Source organism: Halichoerus grypus, chromosome X, assembly GCF_964656455.1.
Source record: "Halichoerus grypus chromosome X, mHalGry1.hap1.1, whole genome shotgun sequence".
NCBI lineage: Eukaryota > Metazoa > Chordata > Mammalia > Carnivora > Phocidae > Halichoerus > Halichoerus grypus.
In genome coordinates, this window is record NC_135727.1 from 59209554 (window position 1) to 59223021 (window position 13468).

The 13468-nt window shown below is 37.8% G+C and overlaps 1 protein-coding gene across 3 annotated transcripts in view; it reads left to right on the forward strand.

The window, feature by feature from the left end:
• Positions 1-13468, forward strand: part of LOC118528854 (ribosomal protein S6 kinase alpha-6) — a 201712-nt gene that overhangs the window by 19272 nt on the left and 168972 nt on the right. The window lies entirely within an intron of this gene.

Here is a 13468-nt window from a genome sequence, read left to right on the forward strand (position 1 = left end):
ATGAGAAAAAGACATACAGATTAGTGGGAGGCATATTTGGAATTTGAATCTAGATCATTTTAATAATTTCATGCTCTTTCCTCTATACATTGTTGTCTTTCCCTACCATAAGGACAATATTAAAGATAAGGAGAGGATATAGACAAATTGTTGATAACCATATCAGATCAGTAAATCAGATTTGATTTAATAGCCATATCTACTCAAAATTATACAGGACCTAGAATATCTAAAACAATTTTTAAAATGAAGACTTAAATGCAAGGAATCCCTCTATATGGGATTTTAAGGTTTACTTTATTACTGCAAGTAATTAAGACAGTGTGATATTGATGGAAGTATAGATGCATAGATCAATGGAACAAAAGAGGGAACCCAGAAATAGATCCACACAAATATGCTTAACTGATATCTGAGAAAAGTATAGAAACAAATAAAGGTCTTCAGTTTCCTCATATATAAGATGGAAAGTAATGTATTTCTGATTATTTTGAGAAGCTAAACAGTTGTGCTTTGTACACAATGTTTGAGAAGAATAATAAAGTTTTGTTGTTTTAACAAAATGACTCTAAAATTTAGGTGTCCTAAACAAAGTACTTTTTTGTCCTGATAAATAAATCAACGGACGTTTTAAACTTATTTCACATTGACCAAGGTAGTATTTTAATGAAATTACATGGACCTCATATCTCTAAGAGGTTACTACAATAAGAAGAATTACTACCAAAGAATACCATGTTATGTACATGTCATGTATATGCATGCATTCATCTGTACATATATATGTACGTGTCCTTTGAAAGTAGACTTTCCAAAGCTTGTGGTGTAGCTCATATGTGATTGGCCAGATGGCCAGTGTCTTGGCATTGGGAATCCTTTGGAGCTATTAAAAACTATTAATGTCATTTAGCTCTGATTTCAACCAATCAGGGTAAACAAATTCCTGCCTGTATAGTAACCAGGGAAGCTGTTTCTCTGTCACTGAACCAAAGTTTTAAAAACTCAAATGTTCCACAAATACTTTCTAATGTGTATATAATATTGATATGCTTAGTTCAACTCATAATAATTTATCATTTGCAGAACTTAAAACATGATGATAATGAGATTGGCTTTAATTGGTTCTAAATATTTTGCATGCATTTATTTAGCAGATTATTTTAAATGCCTTTTTAAGTGTAAGGTGTTATGTTAGTTATTAGATATGGATCATTTGGTTAATGCTCTAGGCTTCTGCCTTGATAAGTGAAAACCAATTAACTGTGCATCCATTCTTGCATAGTCAGAAGGAAATATCTGAAAGGACAGTATATTATGTCAAAAAGACCAATAAATTTAGGCTTATTAGAAGCTTTTCTTAAATTTCATCTTTCTGGACATTAATGTTTTAATTCTATACTCCTGTGGTATTATTACTTGCAGATTAACTGATAGTTCCTTTCCACTCTTTGCTTCTTAAAAAAATATTGATAGTTTAAAAAATATTAATAGATTTCCTTCTATTTAAATCAGCTGTCAAGAATGGAGTCACAGTATGTATGGCAGTTTAGTTCGTGTTTTATTCTTGTTTTAAGTACCTCCTCTTACTCCTGGCATTTGACTGTGACAGTTGGAGAGGATGATTATGTTTGGGCGTATGTCCCTCTTACTTTAATTTAGTGTTCTTCTACAATCATTTTCGCTATATGGGAAAGGAAACTTACTTTTACTAATGGATTGTCTTTGAATTTGGGTTTCTTAGTTCTTTGAACTTGCTGCATTGGTGTTGAAATGATGTTTCTAGAGGTTGGTTTTCTCGGTTAGCAAGTCACCCTTCAAGTTGCTAGTAATAGGTCTCAGTTCAGTGATACTTGATTTTGTGTATATTCCACCTCCAACTTGCTGATGTGTGTGCTCAAATATGGCAGAATACATAAATTGCTATTGTAGTGATGATAGTAAAATTTTAAAATTAGGCCTTTTCTCACTATTTGCATTGAGATTGTTCAGAATAGCAGGATAAATAATAGCATATGTGACAGTTTTAACAGATACATATTAGTAGTCCCTGTGAAACATAGGTTTGGCTAGATAATGTGAGGCTAACTTCAGCATTTTTATTTAAACTACCAGGTTCTGTGTTACAGAAAGATTATTAAGAGGGCCATGGCATGGCTATTTTTCTAGAAATAACAGCATCTCTGAAGAGAGTGATCTTGAATTAGGCTATTGTTTTGGGGACTCATCCCAATTGAGTAAATTTTATAACTTTAGGGTCATTATCTCTTTTTAATTTGGGAGAAACAAAGTATCATTTCAGTTTTTACATTCTTAGATTCTACATTTTTTAAGGAGCAGTGTGTTTGACTTTCTTTGTTTTGAAACCTTGTAGCCCTTAGTATGGCAAAAGTAAAATATTGAAAGGTTTTGGCTGAATTATGCAGGTTCCAAAAAGTGAGCTAAATATTCTTATGTATTAGGTTCTTTTTAAGATTAACAGCATCTAAAAAATAATTCTTCCTGCCTTCAGGGACGTGTTTTTCATGTTTCAGCCAATAAAATTCTAGATTTCAAAACAGCATAAAAAATAATCCATTTTGTTGGCCTTTTTTCAAATTAAAAAGAGTACAAGGGACATTGGAGTAAAAGTATGTTGAATATACAGGTTGAAAAAAAATACAGTGTGACAAGAGGTCCACACCAAGACACATAGGACCTAAAATGGTAAAAATAGAGATAATTAAAGAATTTTAAAGGTTGAAAGAGAAAAAAGACAGTTACATACAAAAGAAACACCATAGGGCTATTAGCAAATTTTTCAGAAGCAACTTTGCAGGCTAGAAGGGAGTGGCATGATATATTCAAAGTGATGAAAAGTAAGAATCTGTAGCCAAGAATACTAGTCTTATCTAGCAAGGGTATCATTCAGAACACAAGGAGAGATAAAGAGATTCTCAGACAAACAAAAAGTAAAGGAATTTATGACCACTAAGCCAGCCCTACAAGAAATATTAAAGGGGACTCTTTGAGTGGAAAGGAAATACCATCAGTAAGAGTATAGAAAATAAAAAACACAAAAACAGTTAAAACAAGTATTTCTGTAAAAATCAAGACATTCATAAAAGGATGTAAAATATGATAGCAAATATCTGAAATGAGGGGGGGAGAGGAGTAAAGAATGACTTCAACATTAATTGACCATCAGCTTAATATAGACTGCTATATGTAGAAGATGTTATATATAAACTGAATGGTAACCACAAACCAAAAAAACAGTAACAGATATGCAAAAATAAAGAGGAAGGACCCACATATATCACTAAAGAAAACCAACGAACCATGAAAGAAGAAAGGATCAGAAAAAAGGCTACAAAACAACCACACAACAAGTAACAAAATGGCAATAAATACATATGTATCAATAATTAGTTTGAGTATAGATCCTTTATCTCTTTGGTTAGGTTTATTCCTAGGTATCTTATGGTTTTTGGAGCTATTGTAAATGGAATTGATTCCTTAATTTCTCTTTCTTCGGTTACATTGTTAGTGTGTAGACATGCAACTGATTTCTCTGCATTGGTTTTGTATCCTGCCATGTTGCTGAATTGCTGTATGAGTTCTAATAACTACTGGGTAGAGCCTTTTCGGTTTTCCACATAAAGTATAATGTCACCTGCAAAGAGAGAGAGTTTGACTTCTTCTTTGCCAATTTGAAAGACCCCGAATCGCCAGGGGAATGTTGAAAAAGAAAACCAAAGCTGGGGGTATCACAATGCCTGACTTCAAGCTCTATTACAAAGCTGTAGTCAAGGCAGTATGGTATTGGCACAAAAACAGACACATAGATCAATGGAACAGAATAGAGACCCCAGAAATGGACCCTTAACTCTATGGTCAACTAATCTTTAACAAAGCAGGAAAGAACACCCAATGGAAAAAAGACAGTCTCTTCAATAAATTGGTGCTGGGAAAACTGGACAACCACATGCAGAAGAATGAAACTGGACCATTCTCTTACACCATACACAAAGATAAACTCAAAATGGATGAAAGACCTCAATGTGGGACAGGAATCCATCAAAATCCTAGAGGAGAACATAGATAGTAACCTCTTTGACATTGGCCACAGTGGCTTCTTTCAAGACATGTCTCTAAATGCAAGGGAAACAAAAGAAAAAATGAACTTTTGGGACTTCATCAAGATAAAAAGCTTTTGCACAGCAAAGGAAACAGTAAACAAAACACAGGCAACCCATGTAATGGGAGAATATTTTTGCAAATGACATTTCAGATAAAGGACTGGTATCCAAGATCTATAAAGCACTTCTCAAACTCAACACCCAAAAAACAAAGAATCTAATCAAGAAATGGGCAGAAGACATGAACAGACACTTCTCCAAATAGACCTACAAGTGGCTACCAGACACATGAAAAAATGTTCAACATCATTAGCCATTAGGGAATTACAAATCAAAACCACATTGAGATACCACTTTAGACCAGTTAGAATGGCAACAATTAACAAGACAGGAAACAACAAATGTTGGAGAGGATGTAGAGAAAGGGGGACCCTCTTACACTGCTGGTGGGAATGCATGCTGGTGCAGCCACTCTGGAAAACAGTATGGAGGTTCCTCAAAAAGTTGAAAATAGAGCTACCCTATGACCCAGCAATTGCACTACTGGGTATTTACCCCAAAGACACAGATGTAGTGAAAAGAAGGGGCACATGCACCCCAGTGTTCCTAGCAGTGATGTCCACGGTAGCCAAACTGTGGAATGAGCCGCGATGCCCTTTAACAGATGAATGGATAAAGAAGATGTGTTTCATATATATAATGGAATATTACTCAGGAATCAGGAAGGATGAATACCCACCATCTGCATGTACATGGATGGAACTGGAGAGGATTATGCTAAGTGAAATAAGTCAAGCAGAGAAAAACAATTGGTTTCACTTATATGTGGAACTAAGGAATAGCATGGAGGACTACAGGGGAAGGGAGGGAAAAGTGAATGGGATGAAATCAGAGAGGGAGACATAAACCATGAGAGACTCTGGACTCCAGGAAACAAACTGATGGTTACAGAAGGGAGGGTGTGGGGGGGTGGGGTAACAGGTGATGGGTATTAAGGAGGGCACATGTTGTGATGAGTACTGAGTGTTAAATGCAACTAATGAATCGTTGAACATCAACGTCATCAAAAACTAATAATGTACTATATGCTGGCTAACAACATAAAAAAAAAGAACTCTCTAAAATTGACAGTAAAGAAAAAAAAATAATTAGTTTGAATGTAAGTGTACCAAATGTCCCAATCAAAAGACATAATGTGTCAAAGTGAATAAAAAAAAAAAAAACAAGACCCATCCATATGCTGCCTATGAGACACTCATTTCAGACCTAAGCACACCTGCAGATTGAAATTGAGGGGATGGGGAAACATCTACCATGCAATGGATGTTAAATGAAAACTGGAGTACCAATATATAGATCAGACATGATAGACTTTAAAACAAAGTCTGTAAAAAGAGTCAAAGAGTTTATAATAATAAAGGGGACAATCCCAAAAGAAGATAAAACAATTTAAATATCTATGCACCTGAAATAGCACCCAAATGCATAAAAGAGTTAATAACAAAATAAAGGAACAATTAACAGTAATACAATAATAGTAGGGGATGTAACAACCCACTTACGTTGATGGACAGATCATCCAAACAAAATCAACAAGGAAACAGCAGCTTTGAATGATACACGGGGTGAGATGGATTTAAGAGATATATACAGAGCATTCCAAACTAAAACAGAAAACACATTCATTTCAAGTACACATAGGACATTCTCCAAAATAGACCGCATATTAGGCCACAGAAGAGCCTCAATAAATTCTAAAAGATTAAAGACATACCATACTTCTTTTCTTCTTTTTTTAAATTTTATTATGTTATGTTAGTCACCATACAATGCATCATTAGTTTTTGATGTGGTGATCCATGATCCATTGTTTTTGCATAACACCAAGTGTTCCATGAAGTACGTGCCTTCCTTAATAGCTATCACCGGGCTAAGCAATCCCCCCTCCCCCCTCCCCTCCAAAACCCTGTTTGTTTCTGAGAGTCCATTCTCATGGTTCATCTCTCCCTCCGATTTCCGCCCCCCTTCATTTTTCCCTTCCTTCTCCTAATGTCCTCCATGCTATTCCTTATGTTCCACAAATAAGGGAAACCATATGATAATTGACATTCTCTGCTTGACTTATTTCACTTAGCATAATATCCTCCAGTCGCATCCATGTTGATGTAAAAGTTGAGTATTCATCCTTTCTGATGGCTGAGTCATATTCCATTGTATATATGGACCACATCTTCTTTATCCATTCATCTGTTGAAGGGCATCTCGGCTCTTTCCACAGTTTGGCTATTGCAGACATTGCTGCTAGGAACATTGGGGTGCACATGGCCCATCTTTCACTACATCTGTGACTTTGGGGTAAATACCCAGGAGTGCAATTGCTGGGTCATAGGGTAGCTCTATTTTTAATTTTTTGAGGAACCTCCACACTGTTTTCCAAAGTGGTTGTACCAACTTGCATTCCAGCCAACAGTGTAAGAGGGTTCCCCTTCCTCCACACCCTCTCCATCATTTGTTGTTTCTTGGCTTGTCAATTTTTGCCATTCTAACTGGTGTAAGGTGGTATCTCAATGTGGTTTTAATTTGAATGTCCCTGATGGCTAATGATGATGAACATTTTTTCATGTGTCTGTTAGCCATTTGTATGTCTTCTTCAGAGAAGTGTCTTTTCATATCTTCTGCCCATTTTTTGACTTGATTATTTGTTTTTTGGGTGTTGAGTTTGAGAAGTTCTTTATAGATCTTGGATACCAGCCCTTTATCTGTAGGGTCATTTGCAAATATCTTTTCCCATTCTGTGGGTTGCCTCTTTGATTTGTTGACTGTTTCCCTTGCTGTGCAGAAGCTTTTTATCTTGATGGAAGTCCCAAAAGTTCATTTTTGCTTTTGTTTCACTAGCTTTTGGAGATGTATCTTGAAAGAAGTTGCTGTGGGTGATGTCAAAGAGGTTACTGCCTATGTTCTCCTCTAGGATTTTGATGGATTCCTGTCTCACATTGAGCTCTTTCATCCATTTTGAGGTTATCTTTGTGTATGGTGTTAGAGAATGGTTGAGTTTCATTCTTCTGCATGTGGCTGTCCAATTTTCCCAGCACCATTTATTGAAGAGACTGTCTTTTTTCCATTGCATATTTTTTCCTGCTTTGTCGAAGATTATTTGACCATAGAGTTGAGGGTCCATATCTGGGTTCTCTATTCTTTTCCTTTGGTTTATATGTCTGTTTTTGTGCCAGTACCATGCTGTCTTGGTGATCACAGCTTTGTAATATAGCTTGAAATTGGGCAACATGATGCCCCCAGCTTTTTTTCTTTTTCAACATTTCCTTGGTGGTTTGGGGTCTTTTCTGATTCCATACAAATTTTAGGATTGTTTGGTCCAGCACTTTGAAAAATGTCATTGGAATTTTGATCGGGATGGCATTGAAGGTATAGATTGCTCTGGGTAGCATAGACATTTTAACAATGTTTATTCTTCTGATCCATGAGCATGGAATATTTTTCCATCTTTTTGTGTCTTCTTCAATTTCTTTCATGAGTGTTCTGTAGTTCCTAGAGTATACATCCTTTACATCTTTGGTTAGATTTATTCTGAGGTATCTTATGGTTTTTGGTGCTATTGTAAATGGAATCGTTTCTTTAATTTCTCTTTCTACAGTTGCGTTGTTAGTGTATAAGAAAGCAACTGATTTCTGTGCATTGATTTTGTATCCTGCCACATTCCTGAATTGCTGTATGAGTTCTAGTAATTTGGGGGTGGAGTCTTTTGGGTTTTCCACATAAAGTATCATGTCATCTACGAAAAGAGAGAGTTTGACTTCTTCTTTGCCAATTTGAATACGTTTTATTTCTTTTTGCTGTCTGATTGCTGTTGCTAGGACTTCTAGTACAATAGTGGCGAGAGTGGGCATCCTTGATGTGTTCCTGATCTTAAGGGAAAGGCACTCAGCTTTTCCCCGTTGAGGATGATATTCACTGTGGGTTTTTCATAGATGGATTTTATGAACTTGAGGAATGTTCCCTCTATCCCTATACTCTGAAGAGTTTTAATCAGGAAAGGATGTTGTATTTTGTCAAATCCTTTTTCTGCATCAATTGAGGGGACCATATGGTTCTTCTCTCTCCTGTTATTAATGTGTTCTATCACACTGATTGACTTGCAAATGTTGAACCACCCTTGCATCCCAGGGATAAATCCCACTTGGTCGTGGTGGATGTTCCTTTTAATGTATTGTTGGATCCTATTAGCTAGGATTTTGTTGAGGATTTTGGAATCCATATTCATCAGAGATACCAGTCAGAAATTCTCCTTTTTGATGGGGTCTTTGCCTGGTTTGGGGATTAAGGTAATGCTGGCCTCATAGAATGAGATTGGATGTTTTCCTTCTCTTTCTATTTTTTGAAACAGCTTCAGGAGAATAGGTATTATTTCTTCTTTGAATGTTTGGTAGAATTCCCCAGGGAATCCATCAGGCCCTGGACTCTTGTTCTTTGGGAGGTTTTTGATCACTGCTTCAATTTCATTACTGGTTATTGGCCTATTCAGGTTGTCAATTTCTTCCTGTTTCAGTCTTGGCAGGTTATAGGTTTCCAGGAAGGCCTCCATTTCATCCAGATTGCTCAGTTTATTGGCATATAGTTGTTGATAATAATTTCTAATAATTGTTTCTATTTCCTTGGTGTTAGTCGTGATCTCTCCCCTTTCATTCATAATTTTATTAATTTGGGTCCTTTCTCTTTTCTGTTGGATAAATCTGGCCAGCGGTTTATTGATCTTATTAATTCTTTCAAAGAACCAGCTTCTAGTTTTGTTGATCTGATCTACTATATTTCTGGTTTCTAATTCATTGATCTCTACTCTAATTTTAATTATTTCTCTTCTAGTGCATGGCTTAGGCAACGTTTGTTGCTTTTTCTCAAGTTCTTTAAGGTGTAGAGTTAGTTGGTGAATTCGGGATTTTTCTATTTTTTTTGAGTGAGGCTTGGATGGCTATGTATTTCCCCCTTAGGACCGCCTTTGCAGTATCCCATAGGTTTTGGATCGATGGGTTTTTGTTCTCATTGATTTCCATGAATTGTTTTAGTTCTTCTTTGATTTCCTGCCTGACCCAAACATTCTTGAGCAGAGTGGTCTTTAGCTTCCAAGTGTTTGAATTTCTGCCAAATTTTTTCTTGGGATTGAGTTCCAGCATTAAAGCATTGTGGTCTGAGAATATGCAGGGAATAATCTCGATCTTTTGGTTTCGGTTGAGAACTGATTTGTGACCCAGTATGTGGTCTATTCTGGAGAAAGTTCCATGTGTGCTCGAGAAGAATGAGTATTCTGTTGTTTTAGGGTGGAATGTTTTGTATATATCTATGAGGTCCATCTGGTCCAGTGTGTCATTCAAAGCTCTTGTTTCCTTGTTGATTTTCCTGCTTAGATGATCTGTCTATTGCTGAGAGTGGAGTATTGAGGTCTCTTACAATTAATGTATTGTTATCAATATGACTCTTTATTTTGGTTAACAGTTGGCTTCTGTAGATGGCTGCTCCCATGTTGGGGGCATAGATATTTAAAATTGTTAGATCTTCTTGTTGGATAGACTCTTTAAGAATGATATAATGTCCTTCTGTGTCTCTAATTACAGACTTTAGTTTAAAATCTAATTTGTCTGATATGGGAATTGCTACCCCAGCTTTCTTTTGAGGTCCGCTGACATGGAAGGTGGATCTCCATTCCTTCACTTTCAGTCTGGATGTATCTTTAGGTTCAAAATGAGTCTCTTGTAGGCAGCATATGGATGGGTCCTGTCTTTTTATCCAATCTGCAGCCCTGTGCCGTTTTATGGGAGCATTTAGGCCATTCACGTTGAGAGTGATTATTGAAAGATATGAATTTATTGTCATCATGTTGCCTGTGAAGACCTTGTTTTTATATATTGTCCCTGTAAATTTCTGTTGTATATCACTCTTGGGGTCTTTCTCCTTTTATAAAACCCCCTTAATATTTCTTGCAGGGCCGGCTTAGTGGTCACATATTCTTTCAGTTTCTGCCGGTCTTGGAAGTTCTGCATCTCTCCATCCATTCTAAATGACAGCCTTGCCGGATAAAGTGTTCTTGGCTGCATGTTCTTCTCATTTAGTACCCTGAATATGTGTTGCTAGGCCTTTCTGGCTTGCCAGGTCTCTGTGGATAGGTCTGATGTTATTCTGATGTTCCTCCCTCTGTATGTAAGGAATCTCTTCCCCCTAAGTGCCCTTAAGATGGTTTCCTTGGTTCTAAGATTTGCAAGTTTTACTATTACATGCCGGGGTGTTGGCCTGTTTTCCTTGATCTTGGGAGGGATCCTCTCTGCCTCTAGGATGCAAATATTTGTTTCCTTCCCCATATTAGGGAAGTTCTCAGCTAGGATTTGCTCAAATACATCTTCTAGTCCTCTCTCTTTCTCTACTCCCTCCGGGATTCCAATTATTCTGACATTGGGACGCTTCATGGTGTCACTTATTTCTCTGATTCTATTTTCATGGATTCTGTGTTGTTTTTCCCTGGCCTCCTCTTTTCCCTTTTTATCTATTATATTGTCTTCCAGGTCGCTTATTCGTTCTTCTGCCTCACTTACCCAGCTGTTAGATTATCTAGATTGGATTGGATCTCATTGATAGCATTTTTAAGTTCTGCCAATTCAGCTTTCATTTCATTCATGCCCTTAGAGACTCTTTGTTGCCATTAAGTGATTTCTCCATTCTAGCTACCGTCTTCACAATTGCTAGCCTGAATCCATCTCCGACATCTTGGTTTTATCTGCATCTATTTTTAAATCTGCAGCATACATCATAATCTCTGATTCTTTTCTATTTTGGGGGTTCCTCCTCCTAGTCATTTTGTTGATGGGTTGCTGAGGGAATGTATGAAGTCCCAGTTATTGACCAGAACCCAAGCAAGATGCACCTGTTTTCTAGGGACCTTAGGGTTGCTGGCCTCTTGTTTTCCCCGACTGCCTTCTGGGGGAGGTTCTTGCCACATTGTTACTCAGGCAACCCTGTTTGGGTCGAGTTGTCCTGCCCCCCTGTGGCAGGGGCTGGGCTCAGTGGGAATTAGTTTTTGGGCTTTTGTTCTCTGGCGGCTTTCTGCGTGTCTTCTGCGAGTGAGAGAAGAGAGCGTTTCCAATCCTCTGCCTCAGAGCAGAGAGATTGCAGTCTGTTCTTCATTGAGCTCTCCAGGCCACACTGTCTCCGTTTCTGTCCATGCTGGTATAAACTGCAGCGTCCTGGGTTGTGTGCCCCTCTGCAGCGCTCTCAGTCTTGCCTCCAGGTCAGGGCATGTCTCTGCCCTTTGTGCTTCTAAAACTGCCTGCTGCTCTCAGTTCACATGCATGTCCCCGCCGCTCTGGGTTTCCGCCCCGGGGGCTGCCATAAAGTCCTTTCCCCGCCACTAGTGCTCTGCGAGTCTCTGTCCCGTCCCTAGCAAGTGAGGGTGTCACTCACCGGTGGTGTAGGATCCCCATGGCCAGGCTCCCTCTCGCTGCCATTTATCCTCCGATATCTGCCCGCAGACTCACGGCTCCCCGCTTCGTACCTCGAAACCAACCATCTCCGTTATTCTGTTTTTAGAGATCCAGATCTTCTTACATCTCAGGCTGGTTTGGTGGGTGCTCAGAGTGGTCTGGTAGATATCCAGCTCAATTCCGGGGACCAGTTGAAATAAGTCCCCTACTTCTCCACCATCTTTCCTTCCTCTCTAATATGTTCTGTTCCTAAATAAAATCTTTTAAAAAAATCCCAGAATACCAACATTTTTCACAGTGCTAGAACAAACAATCCTAAATTTTGTATGGAATGACAAAAGACCCCAAATAGCCAAAGCTGTTTTGATAAAATCAAGCAAAGCAGGATGTATCACAATTCTAGACTTTGAGGTATATTACAAAGCTGTAGTGATCAAGGCAGTATGGTACTGGCACAAAACTAGACACAGATCAGTGGAAGAGAATAGAAAACACAGAAACAAACCCAGGATTCTATGGGCAATTAATCTTCGACAAGACAGGAAAGAATATCCAATGGAAAAAGGACAGTCCTTTCAAAAGTGGTGTTGGTAAACTGGTCAGCTACATACAAAAGAATGAAGGTGGACTACTCTTTTGCACTCTACACACAAATAAATTCAGAATGGATTAAAGACGTGTGAGACCTGAAACCATAAAAATCTAGAAGAGAACTCAGGAACTCAGGCAGTTATGTGTCTGACATTGGTCATAGTAAATTCTTAGTAGATATGCCCCTGGGGCAAGGGGAATAAAAGTGAAAATAAACTATTGGGACTACATCAAAATGAAAAGCTTCTGCACAGTAAAGGAAACAAGAAAACTAAAAGGTAACCAATGGAATGGGAGAAGGTATTTGCAAATGACATATCTGTGAAAGCATTAGTTTCTGAAATGTATAAAGAACTTATAAAACTGAACACCCAAAAAACAAATAATCCACTTAAAAATTGGCAGAAGAAATGAACAGACATTTTTACAAAGAAGATATACAGATGGCCAACAGACTCATGAAAAGATGCTTAACATCACTCATTATCAGGGAAATGCTAATCAAAACTACAATGAGATAACTCCTCATACTTTTCAGAGTGGCTAAAATTAGAAACACAAGAAATAAGTGTCGGTAAGGATGTGGAGAAAAAGAAACCTTCTTGCACTCTTGGTGGGAATGCAAATGGGCAGCTACTGTGGAAAACAGTATGGAGGTTCCTCAGAAAGTTAAAAATAGAACTGCCCTATGATCCAGCAATCTCACTCTTGGGTATTTACCCAGATATTACAAAAACATTATTTCAAAGGGACACATGCTTCTCTACGTTTTTTTTTTTTTTTTTTTAAAGATTTTATTTTTATTTATTTGACAGAGACACAGCGAGAGAGGGAACACAAGCAGGGGGAGTGGGAGAGGGAGAAGCAGGCTTCCCGCAGAGCGGGGAGCCCGGCATGGGGCTTGATCCCAGGACTCTGGGATTATGACCTGAGCCGAAGGTAGACACTTAAGGACTGAGCCACCCAGGCGCCCCTTTTTTTTTTTTTTTTTTTTTAAAGATTCTCTACGTTTATAGGAGTATTATTTACAATAGCCAAATTATGGAAGCAGGTCATGTGTCCCTCCATAGATGAATGGATGAAGAAAAATTGGTATATGTTTACAATGGAATATTATTCAGCCATAGAAATTAATGAAATCTTGTCATTTGCCAGGACATGGATGGAGCTAGAGAATATAATGGTGAGTGAAATAAGTCAGTCAGAGCAAGACAAATATACGATTTCACTCATGTGCAATTTAAGAAACAAAAAAATGAGAAAAGAAAAGGAAGACAA